This window comes from Octodon degus, unplaced genomic scaffold, assembly GCF_000260255.1.
Source record: "Octodon degus isolate 3935 unplaced genomic scaffold, OctDeg1.0 scaffold00001, whole genome shotgun sequence".
NCBI lineage: Eukaryota > Metazoa > Chordata > Mammalia > Rodentia > Octodontidae > Octodon > Octodon degus.
This window is the reverse complement of record NW_004524577.1, coordinates 20,549,143-20,571,743: the sequence shown is the minus strand read 5'-3', so window position 1 is coordinate 20,571,743 and position 22,601 is coordinate 20,549,143. Positions and strand designations below refer to the sequence as shown.

General features: G+C 39.1%; 1 pseudogene; it reads right to left on the bottom strand.

Moving 5' to 3' along the window:
• Positions 1–22,601, bottom strand: part of LOC101590505 — a 174,497-nt pseudogene that overhangs the window by 146,347 nt on the left and 5,549 nt on the right.

Here is a 22,601-nt window from a genome sequence, read left to right as displayed (position 1 = left end):
GAGAGGGTCCGGCCCACGCTGCGCCTGGGCTGGGACTGGTCCCACCGGCGCAGGGTAGCAGGAAGCTCTCCGCACACTCACTGGACCTGGGCTAGGAGTGGGTCTGGGGGCTAGATGTCAATATATTTGTAAAGGTTGTAATTTAGTGGGAACTTCATGTTTAAATAGTGAAAAACAAACACAATACCGGAGCTGATATTATTTGGATCAACAGTACAATATGGATAACTGCCCTATATTGATTCTCCTTGTGCTTAATGGATGGATCACATTACATTTGAACAGGGCTATTCCTGTTTTGGTGGAAATTAATTTTATTTCTAGATGATTTACTAGTATAAAAGTACTAACAGAGAATCCTTGTATAGATGAGTCTATATACCTACGTATTTACATGTTTAAGATATATATATTCTTGAAGTGAAAATGTAGGTCAAAAGAATAAGTCCAGTTTCATTTTGTGAACTGATTTCTAATCAGATTCAACAGTCACTGAGCTATAGAAAACACAGCAGTTTTAATTATACCATAAGCTAGAAAAATCCTTTTACTTACAAAATAGGAAAAAACTGTGATTTTCAACAAAATTATACTATTCAGTTGATTTATATTTCTTTGCTTTTTGGCATTGGTGATTGAGTCCGGTGCCTCATTTGAGCACACTTTCAGCTAGCTTTCTTCTCTTTCTTCTTTTTTTTAAAGATGTATTTGGTACAGGGTCTCACTACACAGGGCGTACTCATAGTAACCCTCTTATTTTTCAGCTTCCCCAGTGCTGAGATTGCAGGTGTGCGCCAACACGCCAGATTTTGGTGGCTCGCTGAGTGCACCCAGGGGCAGGGCCAGTGTGGCATGTGGTGCTGGGGATCGAATCCCAGTCCTTGCACTTGCCTAAGTGCCATCCCTACCAAATCTATTAATGGCATGTATTATGTATATAATTATAGTGGCTCTCCTTGATTTCCAAATTTTTGTATTTTCAATAGCATCACAAATTCTTCAATAAAACACTTAGTATTTTCTTAAATAGATACACCAGTTTTCTTTCCAATCTTGTAAGAGTGACAATGGAATTATCGAAAAGCTTGGTATTCATAGGGAATTTGGGCACTTAGCCCACTGAGCTATCTCATCAGCCTTTCAAATACTTTTAGATAAGTGCATGCTTTCATGTCGGCTTGTCTTGTCTGACTCATATATTACTTATTTGTGTTAGTGTTCACTCTTGAGCAGTTTTCACTTCTATGAAATATGTTTTATTGAGGAACTTTATGTTTGTGGCTTTTATTTTTCTTCAGTGGCCCTTCAGACTTCCATTACTGCTGGTCTTTCTTCTTCTGTCTAGCTTTGGAATACTGGAAGATTTCAGTGTTCCTTTTTGTCAACTGTCAATATTAGAGTCTCATTTATAGTCATGTTCTTATTTTAGCTAATGCCAATGCTGTCTGCCAAGTTGCCAGCCCAAACTCTGGAGGACACCCTGGATGTCCCACATGATAAATCCATTGCTATAGACTGTTAGTTCTCTTCTCAGTATACTGCATGACCAAAGCCAGGCATGGTAGTATCAAGTTCCAGCATTCCAGAGGCTGAGGCAGGAGGAACACGTGAGCCTGAGCCCAAAGGCAGCCTAAGAAAGACAGGGAGGCTCCTTTTAAAAATGAAGTGTATTTAAAATTGTAAATACACTATAGGGACAGCCAGATATCTCAGTGGACTAAAGCACCTATTTAGGCAAAGCATAGTGGACGGGGTTCAATCCCTGGTACCACAAGCCATGCTGGCCCTGACCCTGGGGCACACTGAGATGGTGACTGAGACTAGGAGTGGTGGCGCACACCTGTAATCCCAGCACATGGGAGGCTGAAAATAAGAGGCTCACCAGGAGTCCGATCTACATAGTGAGACCCTGTAAACCCTGTACTAAATACATAAAAAATAAAAAATTAAAAAAATAAAATTGCAGTACATTAAGCCATCTCTAGTTCTTAAATTCCAGTTAATTTCACATCCACCCACCATAGAATTCACTACCCATCCTGGCCCTTTCTTAAGAAAAAAACCTAAAGCTATTGCCACAGCTGCTGTTCCACTGCTTCTCCCTTTGTTCTTTGCTTTTTCCAGTGCCATGAACTGCTGCCCTCTGCCATGTGCTGCTCTGCCTTGAAATTAGCTGAGTATGGACTGGCACCTCCACTGACTGTGAGTTAAACATTTTCTTCTTCAATTTTGTGAGTTGGGTGTTGTCCCAGCAATGAGAGAAAAGTAACTGAGATAGTGATACAGAGTCAACATGCAGGAAAATATCAGGTAGTAGTGGAAGAAGCCACTGTTCTCAAGCGTACGTTCTCCTCCTAGACACCAGCCATCCATGCAACCTCCTTCTTTAAGGAGCTTGTCACTCATGTCTCCATGGGGGTCTTTCAGTGCTGGGGCCTGGGCTGGCTCAGGTCAGGAAGACTGAACTCAAGCTCTCAGCTTCCTTCCCCTTCTGACCCTCTTTCCAAGATTTGCTGATTGGTTCGTTTGCTTCTGAGTCTCTATCAAAGGGAAGTTGCATTCACAAGTTTTATACATTGTCGAGTCAATAATGCAGGACATTTCAAGACCATTATGAGGATAATGTGCCCTGGGATCTCCAAGAGGTGTTAGAATGTGCAGAGTTCATTAGACTTTCCTGAGCATACAGCTGCAGAAAGGCTGACATGGCCTCAGCGTTTCATTGTACTTAAGGGGAGTCCGAAGCCACAGCAGGAATGTGACATGTCTAAAGACACAGAGTGATGGTGCAGATGGTACTCTCTAGCCCTAGTCTGGAGGTGACCATAGAGAAGGGCTCTATGTCCCTTCCCTGAGCCTGAGGTTGCTGTGGTGCCTTTAAGGGACACCAAGATGCCTGGATGCATTAAACTTAAAAAGCTGTACAGCATCCTTCAAAGGAATCAAGATTTTGAAACCAAACACAGACAAGAAGGCATCGCAGGAGGGAGGAAACTGAGGCCACAGCTAAATGCCACAGCATACCCAGGGTTGGATCCACTTGAGGAAAAAGTATTGGCTAAAATGGAATCTAGAGTCACAGTGCTTTCCCCCTAATCAACCTTGAAGAAAAGGAGCAAAACACCAGTGGTCCCTGTCTTACTTGACTCTAGTGTCCTATACCTATTTCTTTCCAGGTGATATCAACGTCTACAGTGGCACTGTTCCCAGTGTCATCCATTTCCAAGAAGGCTGTTGATCCGCATACCATCATTCTCTTTGAAAGTTGTTTTCACAGGCTGTGGCAACGCTTCTTCAGTCCGCAGAGTTGCTCAAGGCGGGTTTGCTGGTAGCACACTTCCCAGGCCAGTGGCCGAGGGCTGCAGAAGCCTCCTCGTTGCGCAGGAAGGTGAGACTGTGCACTCTGAGAGCTGTGCTCAATTTAGGGTCTTATCTTGGCAAACTCCTTTAATTTTGTGATGCAGACACTTGTCTCTTGGTCACGGCAGGTAGAGGGACCCCTGTCTTGATCTTGGTTTTTGAGACTTTTACCATTACTTGTGATTATTTGTATTGCAAAGGTCAGGATCACGATTTCATTAATTTTTACTACAGCAAAATTTAAAAAAGATGACTCTAAGAGCTCAGTTTTGCTGATAGAAATGGAGCAGGGAACAAAAAGGACTTCTAAAATAATCTAAAAATAGTGAAGTAAATATCATATAACAAGTAAAAAATATATGTACAAATACACATATGTATATGCATTTCTTTATTATTTATTTATTGATAAATACATGCATGTAAAAACTCACAGGCACACACACTTCGTATTTAAGGTGGTTTTCAATCACACTTTCAGTAAAATCTAAAGGGTTTCCATGGTTTAAAATACACTTTATGGGGCTAGGGAGATAGCCCAGTGACATAAACAATTGCCTGTTAAGCACAAGGTCTTGAGTTCAAACCCTTGTGCAAAAGGCCTTATCCTCAGCCTTACCAGGGAGGTTCTTCTCTGACACATATCATCATCTTAGAACTCTTGGGAAAAAATTAATAAGCATAAATGCATGTGCACACACATATATTATATAATATATATGTTTTTTTCCTTTGGGTAATCATGACTTGTAACTGTGGGGGTTATTGCTTTCCATAAAATACTCAAATGACTTTCCATTTCTTCAGCCTGCTGATTTTCTTGTACTTGGCTTGATGTTCTGTATCCCTAGTCTGCTGGGATCCTACCTGTTCACTTGAGATGATTTGGTTTCCCAATTCAGCTGAAGAACTGATATTTTTCCAATGGAGAAGATACATGGAACAGGAGGATGCACAGTGATCGGAAATCCCAGGTAGCCCCTTTCACATAGAGGAAGAGGTGATAATACAGAATAACTCATGTGGGAAGCCCTGTAGATGAGCATCGTTTTTGTCACGGACCTTCACTGCATCTCGATGTTTCTTTCACTGTCATCTGGAAGAATGGAAATTTGAAAAGAAAGTTTGGTTTCTGGGATATCATTTTAAAAAATTCATTCCATATAGTATGTTAGACTGTGCGTTTAGTTCCATGTCAGGAAGTTTTGCTTAGATACTACATTTCTGCCGCCCTTGAGCCTGGTCCAAATGTGCTTCCCATTCCAGACTGTGCTATCTCCCATAGTTTCTTTTTGTCACATTTCCTAAGCGCATTCTGTGTAGATTTCCTAACACTGACACTAATTACAAGTTTCAAACAATTTGATGGACTCAAAATGGACATAAAAGAAACTGTGCTCATGAAAATATAAAGCTGGATGCATTTTGCCATGTTTATTGGTTTACAAGACTGTGAAATCATCAACCCAAGGGAGGTAACACAAGTCTTCTGTCATGGTTTGTGTCTAGCTGTCCCCCTCAAAGCCCCACATAGCATGGGGCGGCTTCTAGAGTTTGTGATTAATTCATGATTGAAGGCTGGGATTGTGGGTGTGAGTGTTACAGATGCCCTGGGGCAGATAGCCTGGATGCAGTATGAGGAAGGGAGAGAGGCTGGCTCTCTCTGCTGCTGCTGTTCTTTCTTTTTTTATTATCATATACATATACGTTAAGTAATTAGTTTATTTAGTACAGAGTCTTGGTATGCAGCACAGAGTCATAGTGATCCTCCTGTCTCAGCTTCTCCAGTGCTGGGATTATAGGCATGTGCCACCATCCCTGGTTTCAGTGGCCCACATGGCATGCCCAGGGTTCTGGGGCTGGTACTGCATATGGTACCAGGGATCAAACCTGGCTCCTTGCACTTGCCAGGCAGGCACTTAGACAGACAACTTATCTCCCCAGCTCTGTTTCTTCCCTTTTGCTCTTGCTGTTTGTACTGTTTTCTGCCTCCATGAATGACAGCCCTCTGGCCTGTGTCACTGTGCTTTGGAACCAGCTGAATATGGACTGAAAGCTCCACTAACTACAAATTAAATGAACCTTTCCTTCCTTAATTTTGGGTGTCGGGTATTTTGTCCCAGCAATGAGTGAAAAGTAGCTGCAATCTCCTCTCCTCATACCTTCTCTTCTCTCTGAAGCCTCACATTAACTGTTTCACCTGGGATGTTTGACTCTACACAGCAGAGCAGTGTTTACTCTGAGTCTGCCCTGGACAGCCTAGAAGCTGCCTTCCTCAGAGAAAGCGCAACTTCTCTCCTTGTGCCGCCTTCCACTGTGCTCCTGGCACCTTCCTGCTCTCCTGACAGCTATTTCAAGGTCTCTTGTTCCAGAAGTCACCATCTGCCTTCTTCCCTCAAGCCTGGGCCAGGTATTGTATCTCGGCACTCTGTCGGTGTTCTTGCTTCTCACTTGTTAATTTTACTACAATATGTTGTGATCACAGCATTTTTTTTTACCAGACTGAAAACTCTGTTAGGAAACAGATCATGAACGTCTTACTCATTCTGTAAAATAACCCAGCCAACTGAAACAAACGAGCAGATCAAAGAGCCACAGAAGGGAAAAGAAGGAAAAACCCCAACCATGGTTTGATCGTATAGCATTGTATAAGCATTTGTTGGTGTAAATTTAAACTTTGCATAGTCTGTCATTATATGAGGTGGTAAGTAAGGCTGGGTGCTGTTGCTCTTCCTCTTGCCTTGAGGTTGGTTACAACTGAAGTAGCTTCCCACTAACTCCCAGATGGATCCTGGCACACTGAGCTGCTGGGCTCATTATTGGATGTGAGATAAACATATAGCTTGTTCTGACACTTTATTTAATACTAAATAAGAGTAACTTTATTTAATTTTTTAAATGTGTTATATGCATGTACCAACTCTACCCAAGCATTGTAAACAGGTACTAATATAAAAGAGAAACTTTCAAACGAGAGAAAGAGAATATTTCAAACCATTCACTGAGTACTAAGAATGCAATATTCATTTGAAATGATTTCATACAAAGAAATAACAATCTCAGATAGTTTTGAAGAACGTAAGCCCCTTCCCCCTCACCACCACCAGTAAAGTTACTGAGGCCTCCTACAATTTTCTGAGAGAACAAATGAACTGGCTTGGAGTCTTAGGCTAAACTTAGATAAGAACCTTTGTGAAATAAATGCTTACAAAATGAAGAAAAGTCTGCAGAAGTTAAGTGGGGCTTGTGGAGCAGTGTAGCAGGGTTGCATTAGGACATGGATCAGTATTGTCGGGAAAGAGAACTGTTTTTGGTAAAAATTATGCATAAGTAGAACCTCCGATTTTCAGGGTGGGGTGTTAAATGTTTAGTTTATTATTTTATAAGAGAAGATCTCACTTTTATTGAAAACTGTAGTTTAACTGATTAAAGAATAGGTGACTCTGGGGAAGAATAATTGGTTTTAATTAAGAATAATTCATATGATTAATCTTTGATTAAGCTTTCCTATTGCCTATCCATTTTTGGAATGAGAATGAGTAACTGCCTGCATTTTCTTAATAGTGGTAGCTAATAACTTATCCATTATTTTCCTCAAAATCGTCAAATATCATAGGTAAGAATTCATAGCATAGACATTCCAGTTGAACCCGATGTTGGTCTATCTTTTATATCTTTCTTTTATCTCTTCCTATGTGTGTCAATGATGGCAAGCAATTTGGGTCTTTTATTTTCTTATTGATCAATAAAGTAATATTGCTTTGTTTCATTATTCTAATGTTAGGCTCTACTTATTGATTGGTGTCAGTAAAGGTTTAAGATATAGAAAGAAAAAAAAAACAATGAAGTCATTACAAAATAAAAGTCCATTGGTCGTCTAGGCACAGGGAAAGGACTAAGAAGGAAACAGCAGAAGTAGCTGATCGTTGACTGGCTACCCTTGCCCTGTGTTATGCTTTATTTCATCCTGTAAGTTAGGTATTCCATAAACCACATTTTAGGACAGCTGCAGTTCCCAGCTAGATTACTGGAAACCAGAAAGGATAACTTTACCAACTCCACAGTGTTAAAGAGACATACAAGTGAGTCCAAAGCAGCTAGAAATGATAGATCCAGGCGTGGTGGTGTGTGGGGTGCAAAGGCAGGACCATTATGGTTTGATTCCCCCTTGGGTACTGTAGCAAACAGAGGGAAAGTGCCCCTAAATAAAAACAAATAAGTTGATAAATGGACAAATAAATAAAATATGTACTGGGAATGTAGTACAGGGAGAATGCCCTGAGTTTAATCTGCAGTACCACAGATAAGCAAACACCATGCACAAACTTTTCTCACTTTATGGGTTGGGGATAAAGGAATCTGCTCTGGCCCTCGTGTATGCAAATTGACTGTGAATAGCTGTTGTGCATCAAGATTTGTACCGCAAGAGGCTTTCTGTTGTTACAGTTCTTTCCTCCCTCACAAGATGTGACACATCACAGCTCTTGGTAAAAATCCTATTTAAAAAGTTCAGATGAAAAGAGGAACTGGTGGAGGGAAGGACGGAAAAAGAAAAAAGAGTGAGAAAAGAAGGAAAAAATGCAAAGCTTTTGTAAATAAGGAGGGGAAGAGGGGCTAAAGGATGAGTGAGGGAATAGATAAATAGTAATGAATTGCTATATTACATTACGTACAGGCACAAATTCCATATGATGAATGATTATTTATCATGAAATGTACCAATAAATTTAATTAATTAAAGGTATACATGTGTAATTAGAGTTATTTTAAACTTCTCCAATAAGATAGACTTGGAGTACTACTCTCAGGATGATTTTATCTCTCTTTTTTTTTTAAATTTTAGTACAAGATCTACAGGATCTCACTACGTAGATTGGACTCCTTGTCATTCTCCTGTTTTCAGCCTCTTAGTCGCTGGGATTACAAGTGCCCACCACCATACCCAGTCTCAGTCATCCTCTGAACGTGCCCTGGGGGTGGGGCTGGCATCACATGCCGGGGATTGAATGCCGGCAGCTGTGTCTGCCTAAACAGGCGTTTTGATCCACTGAGCTATCTGGCCGGTCCAGCATGATTTCATCTTAAAAAGCTTATGTCAACCTCCTGGAACCATATTTCTCATATGTAAAACGGAGTAATAATACTTACACACTTTATTGTCACAAAGAGTTTGTCATCTAACACAAAGGGTTATGGTTCCAAAAATGACTAAGGCACACTGTATCCTGAAACAGGTCCCTGTTCCTTCAGTCGCCACCACCTCATTCCCATTGTCATTGCTAAGGGCTTCACCATTTAGTACCTCTTCAGGGGGTCATTTTTAGGTTTGCTTAATGCACCAATCCAGGCTTGAGATCAACAGGCTTATTATCCTTGCCATACTAACTTGAATGCAGAGGATTACTCAGAGATTGCTTTTCCTTGCTCTAAATAAATAGAAAATTTGAAGGTATAAATGCACTTTAGTATTCAATTATTTTTATTTTCTTTTTGAGACAGAATCTCCTTATGTAGTTCAGATTGGCCTCAAACTCATTACAGCTATACTCAGACTCACAGTGACCCTCCTGTCGCAGTCTAAGTGCTGGGATTGCAGGCATATGCCACCACACCTGGCATAATTTCTTACATGACATATTACTGTGAGAGGGGTGATGGAAACCTACAGCAGGTTACTCTCCTGAACAGTTCCCTACTGCCTAGGGGACAAAGGCATATTGTCACATATTTGTATGTACAGTCATGTTGAATAACTGATTACAATGATCTCTATAGTTTAGTTCTAAGCTCTATGATTTGGTTGAAATAAAACAAAAAATACTGTATCGTTCAAAATGAGATTTTGTAGAAAAAGAAGCTTTTTAATAAACTATGTACACTAGGGTTAGTCTGATGTTCAACAGATCTAAAGAGACCAAGACCAATGGCACATACATGGGTATTTAGGTACAGATACACAGATACTCCTTGCCATGGGTACATACGTAGTTCACCCTGAGCAACAGGAACCACAGGCAGACTGTGACTCTCACCATCTTGTAGTACAGTGCAAGCTCAGGCTGTGCCTCTGATTGGCTGCTTTTGGGCCACACACTTCATTAGCCAAGCACAGGAGCGCACAAGTCACTGACCAATGGCTTGCCATTGTAGCGAGTCTTTTGACTAGAAAGATTTCATGAGGTCAAAGCTAAATCATATACAATGTTGCATATCCAGGATAGTTTGGATGGTTGTACTGCTGATTTCTGCTGGTCTTTTGAAAGGGGCAGTTACTGCTTAAATTTTTTTTTTAAATTTTTAATATTTTTTTAAGTATTTAGTACCAGGTCTCACTACACAGCTCAAACTTGTAGTGATCCTCCTGTTTTCAGCCTCCCCAGTGCTGGGATTACAGGCATATGCCACCATACCCAGGCTTGTGAGCTGGCTCAGTGCATCTGGGGTTGGGGTCAGTGCAGCATGTGGTACCAGGGATCGAACCCCAGACCCTGTACATGCCTAAGCAGGTGCTTAGTCAGCTGAGCTATCTTGTCAGCTCTCTTTTTTAATGTCCTATAGCTTTTAAAGGCTTTGGTTTTGTTATTATTGTTTTGTTTTGTTTTAAACCAGTTTTGCATGTTTACATCTGGTAACCTAAACATTTGGTTTTAAACCAGTTTTGTCTGTTTATATCTGGTAACCTAAACAATTAATTTGAAGATAGCATCATGCAGTACAGCAATCATTGAATTCTTATTACTTTGTTTAGTGAAATTTTGTATTGTTTCTAATGGTTTTTATTACTATTTTGTGTGGTTTTTAAAAATAAAATGTTGCAAGTGTAAATAATTATTTTAAATTGAAAACTGCAGTTCTAAAAGCCTAATTTGTTTGGTTCACTATAGCATACTGTTGGACCAGGATATAGCTCAGTAGCACAGCACCTGCCTGGCAAGCGTGAGGTCATTAGTTCAATTCCTGGTACCAAAACACAAATAAAAAAACAAACTAATACTTATATTTGGGCTCACCTGTGTTGGATGGAAGAAAAGCGTTTTTTGTTCCATCCATATCTATATATTTATATGCCTATATGTCTATCATCTACATATCTATATATCTATGTATCTTTTTTTGTTTTGTTTTTAATACAAGGTCTACAAGGTCTCACTACACAGATTGGACTCAGAGTGATCTTCCTGTTTTCAGCCTCCCAAGAACTCAGATTACAGGTACATGCCACCATGCCCAGTCTCATTAGCCATCTCAGTGTGCCCTGGGGACGGGGCTGGCATAGCACACCACAGACCAAATCCTGATCCCTGTGCTTGCTTAAGCAGGTGCTTTAGTCTGCTGAGCTATCTGGCAGACCTTATCTATCTATCTATCATCTATCTATCTATCTATCTATCTATCTATCTATCTCTATATATATCATCTATCTGACTACTTTTCAAATTTGTAGCTACACAGAAATCTTGTAACTTCCTGTCATGTTGCCTACTTGAGATTAGAAAAGATAACATTTAAATAATAACAAAATAATATTTTGTATTAAGTTCACAAAGAAGGTAGAATTATTAAACATATTATAAGTACTTAAATTCTATCATTTGAAACTGTTTAGTGACAGAAAGTTTGTGTTTAGAAAGTATGTAACAAATATTCACTGAATGAAAAAGTTTAAAATATCATTTGATATTTACATTTTTAAATCTTAAAAAATGATATCCATATAACTGTAATGCAAGGAGATACTAAAATTATAAAATTTAAGTTTTTGTTGCTATTTTAGAAAATTTCTAGCAGCACGTATATTGAAATAGATTAGATTATAAAAAATATAAAAAGATAAAAGCATACAAAAGTGATTCCTTATGCAATGCATTAGGGGCTCAATTATGAATTGAACATTTCAAATATCATTTTCCCCCAGGGTAAAACATGCTGATTGAATTGTTTAGGGATTATTTTATACTCTCTTCCAAAAATACTTAAGATGTTTGTTTTGGAACAATAGCTGAAAACAAATCAAGTGCCTTTCCATCAGTGGTCTTTTCCATATCTAATACTTTCCACACCTATGAGAGAAAATTAAGGTAAGAAGCTCTAAGAGGATTGAGGACATCCACCTCTCACTGAGATCTATCACTTTACAGATCTTGTTTATTTTTTATGTTTTATCATTTCAACCTTTCTTTGGTGGTGGGGAAGATGTCTGAATAGTATAAGGGGAAAAGGTACAATATAGTCCAAGAATGACCAATTGTGTTTGCTGAATCAGATTTGGTTATAGAGACTGAAGCTCCAGTGTATATAAAAGGCATTGAACTGTTCACTCTGTCTCAGCCTGAGTAGTGTTTGATGAGCCTCTATTGTAGGCAACTGTGAAGGAGAATAGCAACAATAGACAGAAAGGCTTACTTTGTCTTGCTCCATGTAGACCAGAGTTACTAGGTATACTTTTCTCTGACAGAATAAAGGTCTAATTCCAAAAGAGAATTATGGAAACCATCAACTCTTCACACTACTACTAATGCTTCTGGCATCCGATTATGCTGTACCAATCTCAGTAAATTGCTGTGGGTAGAGCAGTCGGAGGATCACAGATGTTTATAACTGATCAACATTTTTTATTCCCAGACACTTTGAAACCCATTTGAATATTTATGGTTAAGTATGCTGACAGAGTAGTCTTCAAGAAACTTCTTTTTTAAATTAGTGTATGGCTTGGGTCTTCCTGTCCCTGCAAAGCCTCCTGGGGTCATAATTGGGGCTTTTTGGAAGTTGTTGATCGTAGACTGTAAGAGGCTCGTATTAGTGAGTGATGACTAAATTAGTGCACTGATTGGTTTGGCATTCTTCTAGGTAAGCTCACTTGTGCCTCACCCTGGGTGTGACTGCTATCCAGCCTGAGGGTAGGAAGCCTAGAGGAGATAGGAGACAAAAAGAGGGTTGCTGCTGATAGCTTGCTGCCTTCTGCTCTGCTATGGACTGTGTCTCCTGACGATGCCTCTCTTCCAGGTCACTCTGCCTTGGAGTCAGCTGGCTGTGGGCTGAAACCCCTATAACCTCTTAGCCAAATACATCTTTCCTCCTTAAACTTGGGGTGTTGGGTATATTGTTTCAGTAACAAGAAAAGAAAGACAGGGGAAGGAAGGACATAGAAGCATTGAGTTATGAAGGTGTAGAGAGCTAATTGGCTTTAGAAATTGTTCAAAAGGGAAAACTATAGATCAACACTCAAATCTATAGGTAATAGCAAGTAGGGAGGTGTTCTCCAAAGGGAAGTTGGGTAAGTTTTCCTAGTGCAAGAATCTGAAAGAGTAAATAAAATCTGAAAGGTACAATAGATACTGTGAAAGGGAAAGAAACTCTTCCAAGGGAAGGAATGGCTGGGATGAGGACAAGGAGAAAAGAAAGGGAAAAATATATGTGTATATACAAAGGATAATTTGGATAATTGTGCTGCTGATTTCTGCTAGTCTATTGAAAGGAACGGGGCTGACCAAATAGCTCAGTGGATTAAAGTGCCGGCAAGCAGGTGCAGGGGCCAGGAGTTCGATTCCCGGGCCTGCAGTGCCAGCCCAACCCTTGGGGCACACTGAGATAGCAATTGAGACTGGGTGTGGTGGCCCGCGCCTGGAATCCCAGCCTTTGAGAGGCTGTAAACAGGCGGGTCACTGTGAGTCTGATCTAGTAATGAGACTCTGAATACCCTGTAGACCCTTCCCTAAAATACAAAAAAAGAAAGAAAGAAAGAAAAGGAAAGAAAAAAGAAAGGAACAGTTAATGCTTCATTTTTTTCTTTCTAACTTATTTTTTTTCCCAATTTTTCAACCAGTTTTTATGCTTCTATCTGGTAATCAAGACAACTAACTTGAAGTCCACAGTATGTGATATAACAACTATTGTTGAATTCCTATCATTTTGCTTGGTGAAATTCTGTATTGTTTCTAATGTTTTGTTTACTATATTTTATTTTATTTATTGAGAATGAAAAAATATATAGAAAAAAAGAGATAGAGGGAAGGTGGAGCAAAGTGAGGCAAAGAGGATGGGAAAAGCAACTGAGAGGGAAAAAAGTGGAAATAGAGCCTTCATCAATGGGCACAGCTGGAAGGAGCAGAGAGGGACGGGAGCGGCCACTAAAAGACTACGACAAGCCGTGCATGTGCACCAAGCCCCTACAGCTATTACGGTCTTTACGTGCTGGAAACGTGTCCTACTAAGAAAATCCAAAATATCAAAAGGAAAACATTTGCAACCAGAATAAATCTGTATGCGTGTCTAGACATGGGCTATTTATGACACTTATTTTTTAGATGTTGAAATAATTTTATAAATGTATTTTGCTAGTACATATTTGCGGTACATAATGATTACATTGGGGTGAGTTTGTACATATACCTCTGTGTGTGTGTGTGTGTGTGTGTGTGTGTGTGTGTGTATCTCAAGGCCTACAGATTAGACTCATAGTGATCATCCTATTTTCAGCCTCCCAAGTGCTGGGATTACAGGTGAGTGCCACCACCATGCCTAGTCTCAGTTGCCACCTCAACCCACCACGGGGGCAGGACAGGCACTGCATGTAGTGCTGGGGAAGAAACCCCGGTTCCTGCACCTGCCTAAGCCATAACACATCTTTGTCTCCCACCCATCCCACCCCTTCCTGCTTTCTCTAACTTCTTTTCTCTTTCTTTTGAGATGAAGCCTCACTTTGTAATTCAGCCAGCCTGCATTCACTTTGCAGCCCAGGCTGGCCTCAGACTTGCAGTGGGCACCCTGCTTCGGTCTCCCAAATGCTATAGGTGTGGGTCATCAGGCCCAGCTTGCCCCCAACTCTTACTCCATTTCTCGTTTGAAAAAGTTCTATTTTCTTTTTTATGTATTTGATTCTCTTTTTAAAATCATGAACTTCTTCCTTCCTCCTCTTTCTCTTGTTTCTCTCTGCTTTTGAAATGATCTACCTACTTATATTATAGGTTTTTTATTTTGTTCTTTTTTATACATTAGGTTTCTTTCTTTTTTAAAAAAATTGTTTCTATTTTATTTTTTTTCCAGTCAGATTTTATTTTATTTATTTGTGTGTGTGTGTGTGTGTGTGTGGCCAGCTCAGCCCACCAGGGGGCTGGGCTGGCTGGCATGTGGTGCTGGGGGATTGAACCCTGGTCCCTGTGCTTTGCTAAGCTTGTTTTGAGTAGGTGCTTTAGACCACTGAGCCATCTCACCAGCCCATTAGGTTTCTTATATAAGGGAAATCACACAATACGTAAATGAGTGTCTGGTTTATTTTACCTAACATTATGGGTCTTGATGTGTATCCACTTATCTAGATGCATCAAGTTTATCCTTTCTGGCAGAATAACTTGTATGTCCATCCACAAATGAACACCGCTTATATAAAATGGAATTCCTAGACTTATAATAGAAGACAAAACAATATGTTTCTGTCCCAATTTCCTTTCATTCAATAGATGATACTAATATTTAGTTGATAGGGTCTAAATGAAAAACACCCTTAATGCCTGTCTCATATGTCACCTTCATGGATCATGTAATTTTTTCCTCACCGTGTTCCTGTAATGAGTGTTCTTATAGTTTAATGAGGATTTTGTTTCCTCACCACACAATGGAAAAGTAAAGTGATTTGTCCAGTGATTGCTTTTGTATACTCAAGAGTTATCTTTTAAAAGACAAATCAGACCATGTCAATCTCCTATCAAAAAACTGTACAGACTATAAAATGCATACAGGGAAAACACTGAGGCTGGGCATGGCTCAGTAGTATCCATCCCTCAATCATTTCTTTGTAAAATCCACTTGCTCTGCACCTTTGCAGGGCAGATGGACTCTGTGTGAATCCTGAGCCTCTGCCTGACGTAATCCTGGAGCTCTGTCAGGATCAGTTGTTTCTTTGGAGCTCACAAAACAGGACAAACTAAAGGTATTATCACTCTTCAATTATTCCAACCCCACAGTAACTATCAGGCTATGACACTCAGCTTGAATTATTTTTAGTGGCTTTGAAGAAACTAGATGCCATTTACTCTATTTCTGTAAAAAAAAAAAAAAAAAAAAAAAAAATGCACCCAGCAAACAACCCGCAGGAGGACTGAGGTGGGTTCTTCACCACGCGAACATTCAGATGGCAGTTCATCCCTGCTCCAAACTTTTATTACAGTTTCATGAAGTTCCCCATAAGGACTTCTAAAACTGGTTCACAGGAACATAGAGGTGAGCAATGTGCGCTTTGCGGTACCCCACTCTGGTGGCACTTTTCTAGGTCACAGAGCAGTGACCCAAGGCGTTCACCATCCGTGCTAGCCATCCTCTCTCTTCCACAGACAGACCCGGTGTGGCTGCCCTGTATCCAGCCCTCAGTGCCTGTGGCAAGCCCCTCACACCTGCCGAGTCCTTGTCTATTTGCATTATGTTTTTGGTTTTTTTTTCCATTTTTCCCGATAGATAACTGAAGTTAATTTATTTTAAAAGTTGTTTTACATCTTCTGACTCCTCCAAGAGATCACAATTATGTGCTATTGAATTCAGTTTTCTTTCCAGAAGGGTACAAGAAGTGCACAGGATCAGAACGCCACTTTTCTGTGTGGTTTGTGACCATCCATTCAAATTAACTCACCCTTTTTGACATTCACATTCCATTAGAATAAATTTTTCATATACCCATAAGTAACAAACTACAGCTAAGACAAGATAAAAATGACATCAGTTGGAGTGTCTAATCATAAAGCACACAGCACTCTTAAAAATTCTCTTATATCTGAAAGATTAACAACTGAAGTGCTCCACAGAGACCTCAGAACAGACTTCGCTATGTAAACGACTTCCTAGTGACAAAGTTTCTAAGACATATGCTTGAAAGCAGCCCTCAAAGATCACGATCCTATCCAACAAACTTCCTCTCCGTATGAAAATGAAATCATCTTCAACATTCCTTGTGAACATTTCAATACTGGAAAAGCATTTCATTTACTTTGAGGAAATTTCAAATTCTTCAAACTACAGAATCATAAACACCCACAAACATCCAAGGCATGTAGCCAGAGCCTTTGGTTTTGCAAGAATTTCCCAAAGTTTTAACTGAACTGCTAGATGACGGTGTTACAAACACATGAATGTGAGAACAACCAGGTAAGAAGAAAGACCTTGTAAATACAATGAAACATACACAGGAAAAGTGACCGCCTTTCATAACAACTGGTAAAAATAGAGTTAATGGGTTTAAGGTAGAAGTGTCTCCTGGATAAAATTTAGAATTATTAGAGACACACCATGCTGAGGAATACATGGTTAGCATGTAATGCAGTGTGAAAGAAAATCGGAGAGTTCAATATTCTGAATTGAGTCAATAGATGTAAAAAATGTAATTTCCTCATAGATCATAGGGTTTAATAAGTATTTGTTAAATAAATCATACTTTACAGAACTAATCTCATCAATCTGCACAAATTTTAAATTCCCCGAGTCACATACATTAGGCACTGGTAACATTTTAAATTAATTTTAATTAAATTCCTTGCAATTTAATTTCTCCATGGAGAATTTCAGGTGATAAGAAACACTGGAAAGTTGGCACCGGATCCTATTCTTGAGTTAAAGATGAGGAGCACTGCTGAAGACTAATGTGCCTATGACGTGCTTTACCTGCTTGCACATAGCATGCATCAGTCTGCATTTGTAATTATCTCTGATATTTGAAGGTCTTTGAAGGTCTGACTGACTTACAGATATGTGGGACAGACAGGGGGTTGCATTGTCACTACATACTTCATCACCCCAGGCTTCTGATTAGAGCTCCAGGCGATTTTTCACTTGAAACTTTTCCAGTTGATGCTGTAGACTTACGTGTGCATGCATATATATGCAAAGATGCATGCATGCTTACATAAACCTAGATTTATGCAAGTATTTGCTTGCTGCAGAAAGATGAAATTAGTTTAATTCTGTGTTATAAAAGACTGATTTTCCAACTACTGACTGATCTGTTCAGTGGTAGAGACATAGGCTTTTACTTCAAGGCAAACAAGGTTCTAAATTGAATTCTTTAGAAATAAAATTATTTTGGTTAATGCAAGCTTACTTTTCTTTCTTTCAAGATGAATGGAACAAATCCAAAGTAATAAAAGTATACATACCAAATACTTTTAATTTTGAAATTTAAAATAGGTTTCAGATCCCCCTTGCCAAAAATTGCAAGATGTTTCTTTTGATATTACATCTGCTTTATCCTACCACTTCAAAATCAATGATCATTGTGCAGAAAAGAAAATTTAGAAATTTGAAAAATGGACAGTATATCCTACACTATTTTATAAAATTGATGCACGTTTGTTTCAATGCATGTGCTACCAGGGATTGAACTCAGGACCCTGTACTAGCCAGGTAAGCGCTTATTCTACTGAGCTATCTCCCTGGCCCAATTTTGCCATATTTGTTATATTTGTGCTATAGTTTGCTAAGAACATGAATTTTACTTTTTTCTTAGCTTCCACTAACTTTTTTTTTATGTATTTAGTACAGAATCTCACTGCGCAGCTTGTATTTGTAGTGATCCTCCTGTTTTCAACCTCCCCAGTGCTTGGATTACATGTGTGAGTCACTGAGCCTAGCCTCTGAGGCAGGTTCAGTGTGCCTGGGGACAGGGCTAGTGTGTCATGTGGCACTGGGGATTGAACCGCAGTCTCTGCACTTGTCTAAGCAGGTGCTTACTCCACGGTGCTATCTCACTGGTCCTTCTACTGACTTTTGATGTAAGGAAATATGAACCCTCAATCTTTTTATCTTTAAAATACATGACTCAATTGTACCCAGTCTGTAAAATTTTTATGAGGATTAAATAGTTAAATTAAAACACCAAAATCAATCCTACCTGTTATTTTTAGTATAGTCTCAGCGGTTAGCATCATATTGCTAAAAATCACTTGTTTCAAAAATAGTACATATTTAAATGAAACCTATTATGTGAAATTTTACTTTGCTCATATTCAATGCTGAGTCTCAATGCTTACCTTTAAAAATAAACCCCTTAGGCAAGAAGTGGTACAAATTTAATTCTGTGTCAATGTTACACAGTTGTAAATAAAGAAGCATTGTTCCTCTGAAAGAAGCAGTATTTTCCCACTAGCAGAAAAGCTTTTTGCTTACCTGCCAAACATTACTTCTCTGGCCCTATTATTCCTCCAACTTCTAAAGATAAGTTTGGAGACTGTGTGAGTTACTGTGTGCTTCTACACTCTGAGTTACAGCATATGTTTGCCTGAGGAGGCTTACAAACCTTGGTTAATATTAATGAAACAATTTGGAGGCATAAGCAACCCAGAGAACAAATCTTGTCTTCACGCACAAAACCGCATCTCATTACTCCTGGGAAACTTCAACTCACATTCAATTAAAGGTGCCTAAATTATAGCTTTTCTGGGGTTATCTAAGCTATTTAAGGATGCAAAGGGAAATTAGTCATTATTTTTTCTTTCTGAATGGCCTTCATTTCTCATTTGGGGCATAAAATGTTGTCAAACAGCTGGGAAGGCATCACAGACTTACAGGTCAGTGAGATCCTGCAGTGTTCTTTTGAGAAATGATGAATGATTTGAAACTCATGATCTGAAATAAACTTAGCTCCTGAAGGGTCACTGGCAGGTGTATCTATAACAGCTCTTTGGAAGCAATATACTATTGGTTCTGCACTCCATGAGCAGGCTTCGTCCAGGGGCTAGGCTATTTCTGGACTTTGTACACTAATTACTAACTCTTTAGGGAACCAAGTCCTAAATATGTCACTACTAGGACAGAATCCAGGGTTGTGTTTGATGAACTAATGAGTTTCTTCCCAGTTTCAACTGATCCCTTGCAAAGTTTGGACGTTTATTTTATTCATCAACATGTTTGACTGTCCCTGCCCTATTCCCCACAGACCTGTCTAATGACCTTCTACGTACCTAATACAAACAAACTTTCTTCTACTAGCAGATGAGGGTTATTTCTTAGATTTCCATTCTTGACTTCTCTGCAGGATTAGGGAGAAAATGCACATCTGTTGAAGGTCCATCCTTACAATGCTCACAAGAGGCATGAATTTTAGTGTCATCCTCTCATTTTATGGATGTACGTAGTGTCTCAGTTACTGTTCTCCTGTTGCTGGGACAAATACCTGACACTCAGAATGAAGGAAGGAAAGGTTTAATTAGCTCAGAGTTAGTGGAGGTTTCAGTCCATACTTGGCTGGCTCCAAGGCAGAGTGGAAAGGCAACCTTTCAGGGTGGCAGCAGAGAGCAAAGGGAGGAGCAGCAGCAACAATGGCTACAATCAGACTATCTGCCCCAGGCTGGGTGTAGTACTCACACCCATAATCCCAGCAGCACTCACACCTATAATCCCAGCAGCACTCACACCCACAATCCCAGTAGCACTCACACCCATAATCCTAGTGGATCATGAGTTAATCACAAACTCCAGAGCCCCCCATGACCTAATGAGGCTTTATTGGGAACAACAAGATACAAACCATAACATGTAGTGAATATGCTAGCTGAATTCTAGTGCAGGTCTTTCTTATGCCAATGTTAAACTTTTCTACTAATCACAGATCTTTTTTGATTCACCCACAATAATTACATATGTTTATGGGCTATTTTGTAATATTTGATACATGCACAGAACATATAATCATTAGAGTAATTAGCATTTCTGTTACCACAAACATTTATTATCTTTCTTTGTCTAGGAAACATTTATTTATTATTACATAAGAATTGTACTTATACACACACAAACAAAAAACTCAGAATGGTCCTTAAACATATGAGCTAAAACATGAGTTCTGATTTGGACTATGGACAATTCCCCCCAACATTTAAAAAAGCAGAGGAAATGTATCAGGCTACCAAATGCTCTTTTCTGATAAAGGAAGCAACTACAAAAACTTTATTTGTTCAAAGTAATCATTGTTATACATGCAAAACAAACAAAACCCAACAACTCCTCCAAATACTACTTTCAAAACTGACATATTAAACTTGATTTTCAATTAGAATGTTTTTTTCCAAACTAGTAAATCAAAGCCAAGATATATATATATTGAGGTGCTTCATCTTCTGGGCAAGAATGCCAAGTTAGTCTTTTTTCATAAAAAGCAATTACAATTTGAGGACATTTCACATTTCCCTCTTTTGCCAGCACCAAGTCAGCCTCATCTGAATCTTTCTATTTCATGAGAAACATCAATTCTCTGCTACTATCTGTGGTGCCAATTATTTGTTCAGGATCAAGATCTCTAGCAAAACCTCTAGGATTGTCAGCAGCATCTTTTTTTTTTTCTTCTTCTTCTTCTTTGACTTGCTGTCATCAGATTCACTGTCAGATAGACATTTTCTTTTTGTACCATCCTTTTCTTTACCAACTTTTTGTGAATTAAGAAATTCTTCAATTAACTCTGGACAATCTAAATTTTCTTCAGGTTCCCCTGTATTGTCAGCATCTGTAAATCCTTCCACTTCAGAAAATGCTCTACCTTCCCATTCACTACACCTCGGTCCAGAACTTTTTCTACCATAAACTGCTTCCTCAACTTTTTCACTTTTTCCATTTTGTTTCCTTCCCATTTTTTGTAATGCAGTTTCATTGGAGGCCTTTTTTTTTTTTTTTTCTGCAGACTTGAACTATTACTCACCACCTTGGATGTTCAGTCGCGGGTCTGCAGAGTCTCGGCCTGTGTGCCTGCAGCTCCACTTGCCTAGAAAACATTAAAACTCTGTATTGTAGTTATTTTGATCCAGGATAATGCTACTGAACAGTAGTGCTTATTCTTGCCATTTACCTGTATGTTGGTTCTCAGTATGTGGTTCTTCTCTCCTCGCTTGTTTATCTTTCTCAGACTCTGATGAGTTCTGTTTTGTTCTCTCCTGTGCATGACATCAACTGTTCTTAGCTTCCAAATATGAATGAGAAAATATCTTCCTGTTTTGGTCATGTTTCATATAAAATAATGTCCTACATGCTGATCTCTATTGCCAAATAGGACAGAATTGTATTCTTTTATATGGAGGAATAACATTTCATTGTATATATACTTTTTCTTTATTCATATAATTACCCAGATTAAAACCGTATAGTGACCACTATGAACACAACACTATTATGCTATAATGAATGTGAGTTCAATTGTCTCTTAGACATACCAATTCTCTCTCTCTTCTTCCTTCCTTCCTTCCTTCCTTCCTTCCTTCCTTCCTTCCTTCCATCCTTCCTTCCATCCTTCTTTCTTCTTTTATGTATTTGGTACAGGGTCTCACTATGCAGCTTGGACACATAGTGATTGTCCTGTTTTCAGCCTCCCCAGCACTGGGATTACACATGTGTACCACCATATCTGCACTCAATGGCCTACTCACTGCACCCAGGGGTGGAGCTGGCATGATATGTGGTCCCAAACCCCGGCCCCTGCACTAACCTAAGTAGGCACTTAGTCCACTGAGCTATTACGCTGGCCCTCCAATTTTCTTTCTTTTGGATGTATTCCAAGTCCTGAGACTGCTGGATTTTAGAGTTCTAATTTTAGCTTTTTGAGAAACCTCCACACTGCTGTCCGTAATAGCTATACTAACTAACATTCTCTGCATGCTTGCTGGTATTTGTTGGCTTTGTCTTTTCCATAATAGCCATTCTAACTGAGATCAGATGATATCTCTTCATGGTTTTTATTAGCATTTCCCTGACAATCAATGATGGTGAAAGCTCTTGAATGCTCATTGGCCATTTGGTTTGGGCAAGTGTCTATTCATATTATTTGTCCTCTTTCAAAATTTTGAGTTTAACACAAGTCATAGTTTATTTTTGCCAAACATCTTTCTGCCATTCATTCTGTCATGACTCCTGTCCTTCTGCCTCACATAAAGCCTACTTCCTCTAGTTGACTATATTTTTGGTTGTGTTTTCAAACCTTCAAGGGCAACTTATTCTTGCCTCCCAGTGTTAATACACAAACGACTAAATAAAAACTACTTGGTTCTTTTCTACCTTTACTTCAACACAACCTGTTACTTCTCTGCTGTGTTATGTGAAAAACAAACTATACCGCGACATTCGCTGTCTCAGAAGTGACTTTCTTCTTTTTTTTTTCTTTCTTTCTTTATTTTTTTTTTACAGTTTCAACAAATAACACACTGCATATATTCTTCTTAGTGGTTAATTGCTGTACAAGATGCGGACTTGTGATCCTATTTACAAACACCATTAGAACAAAT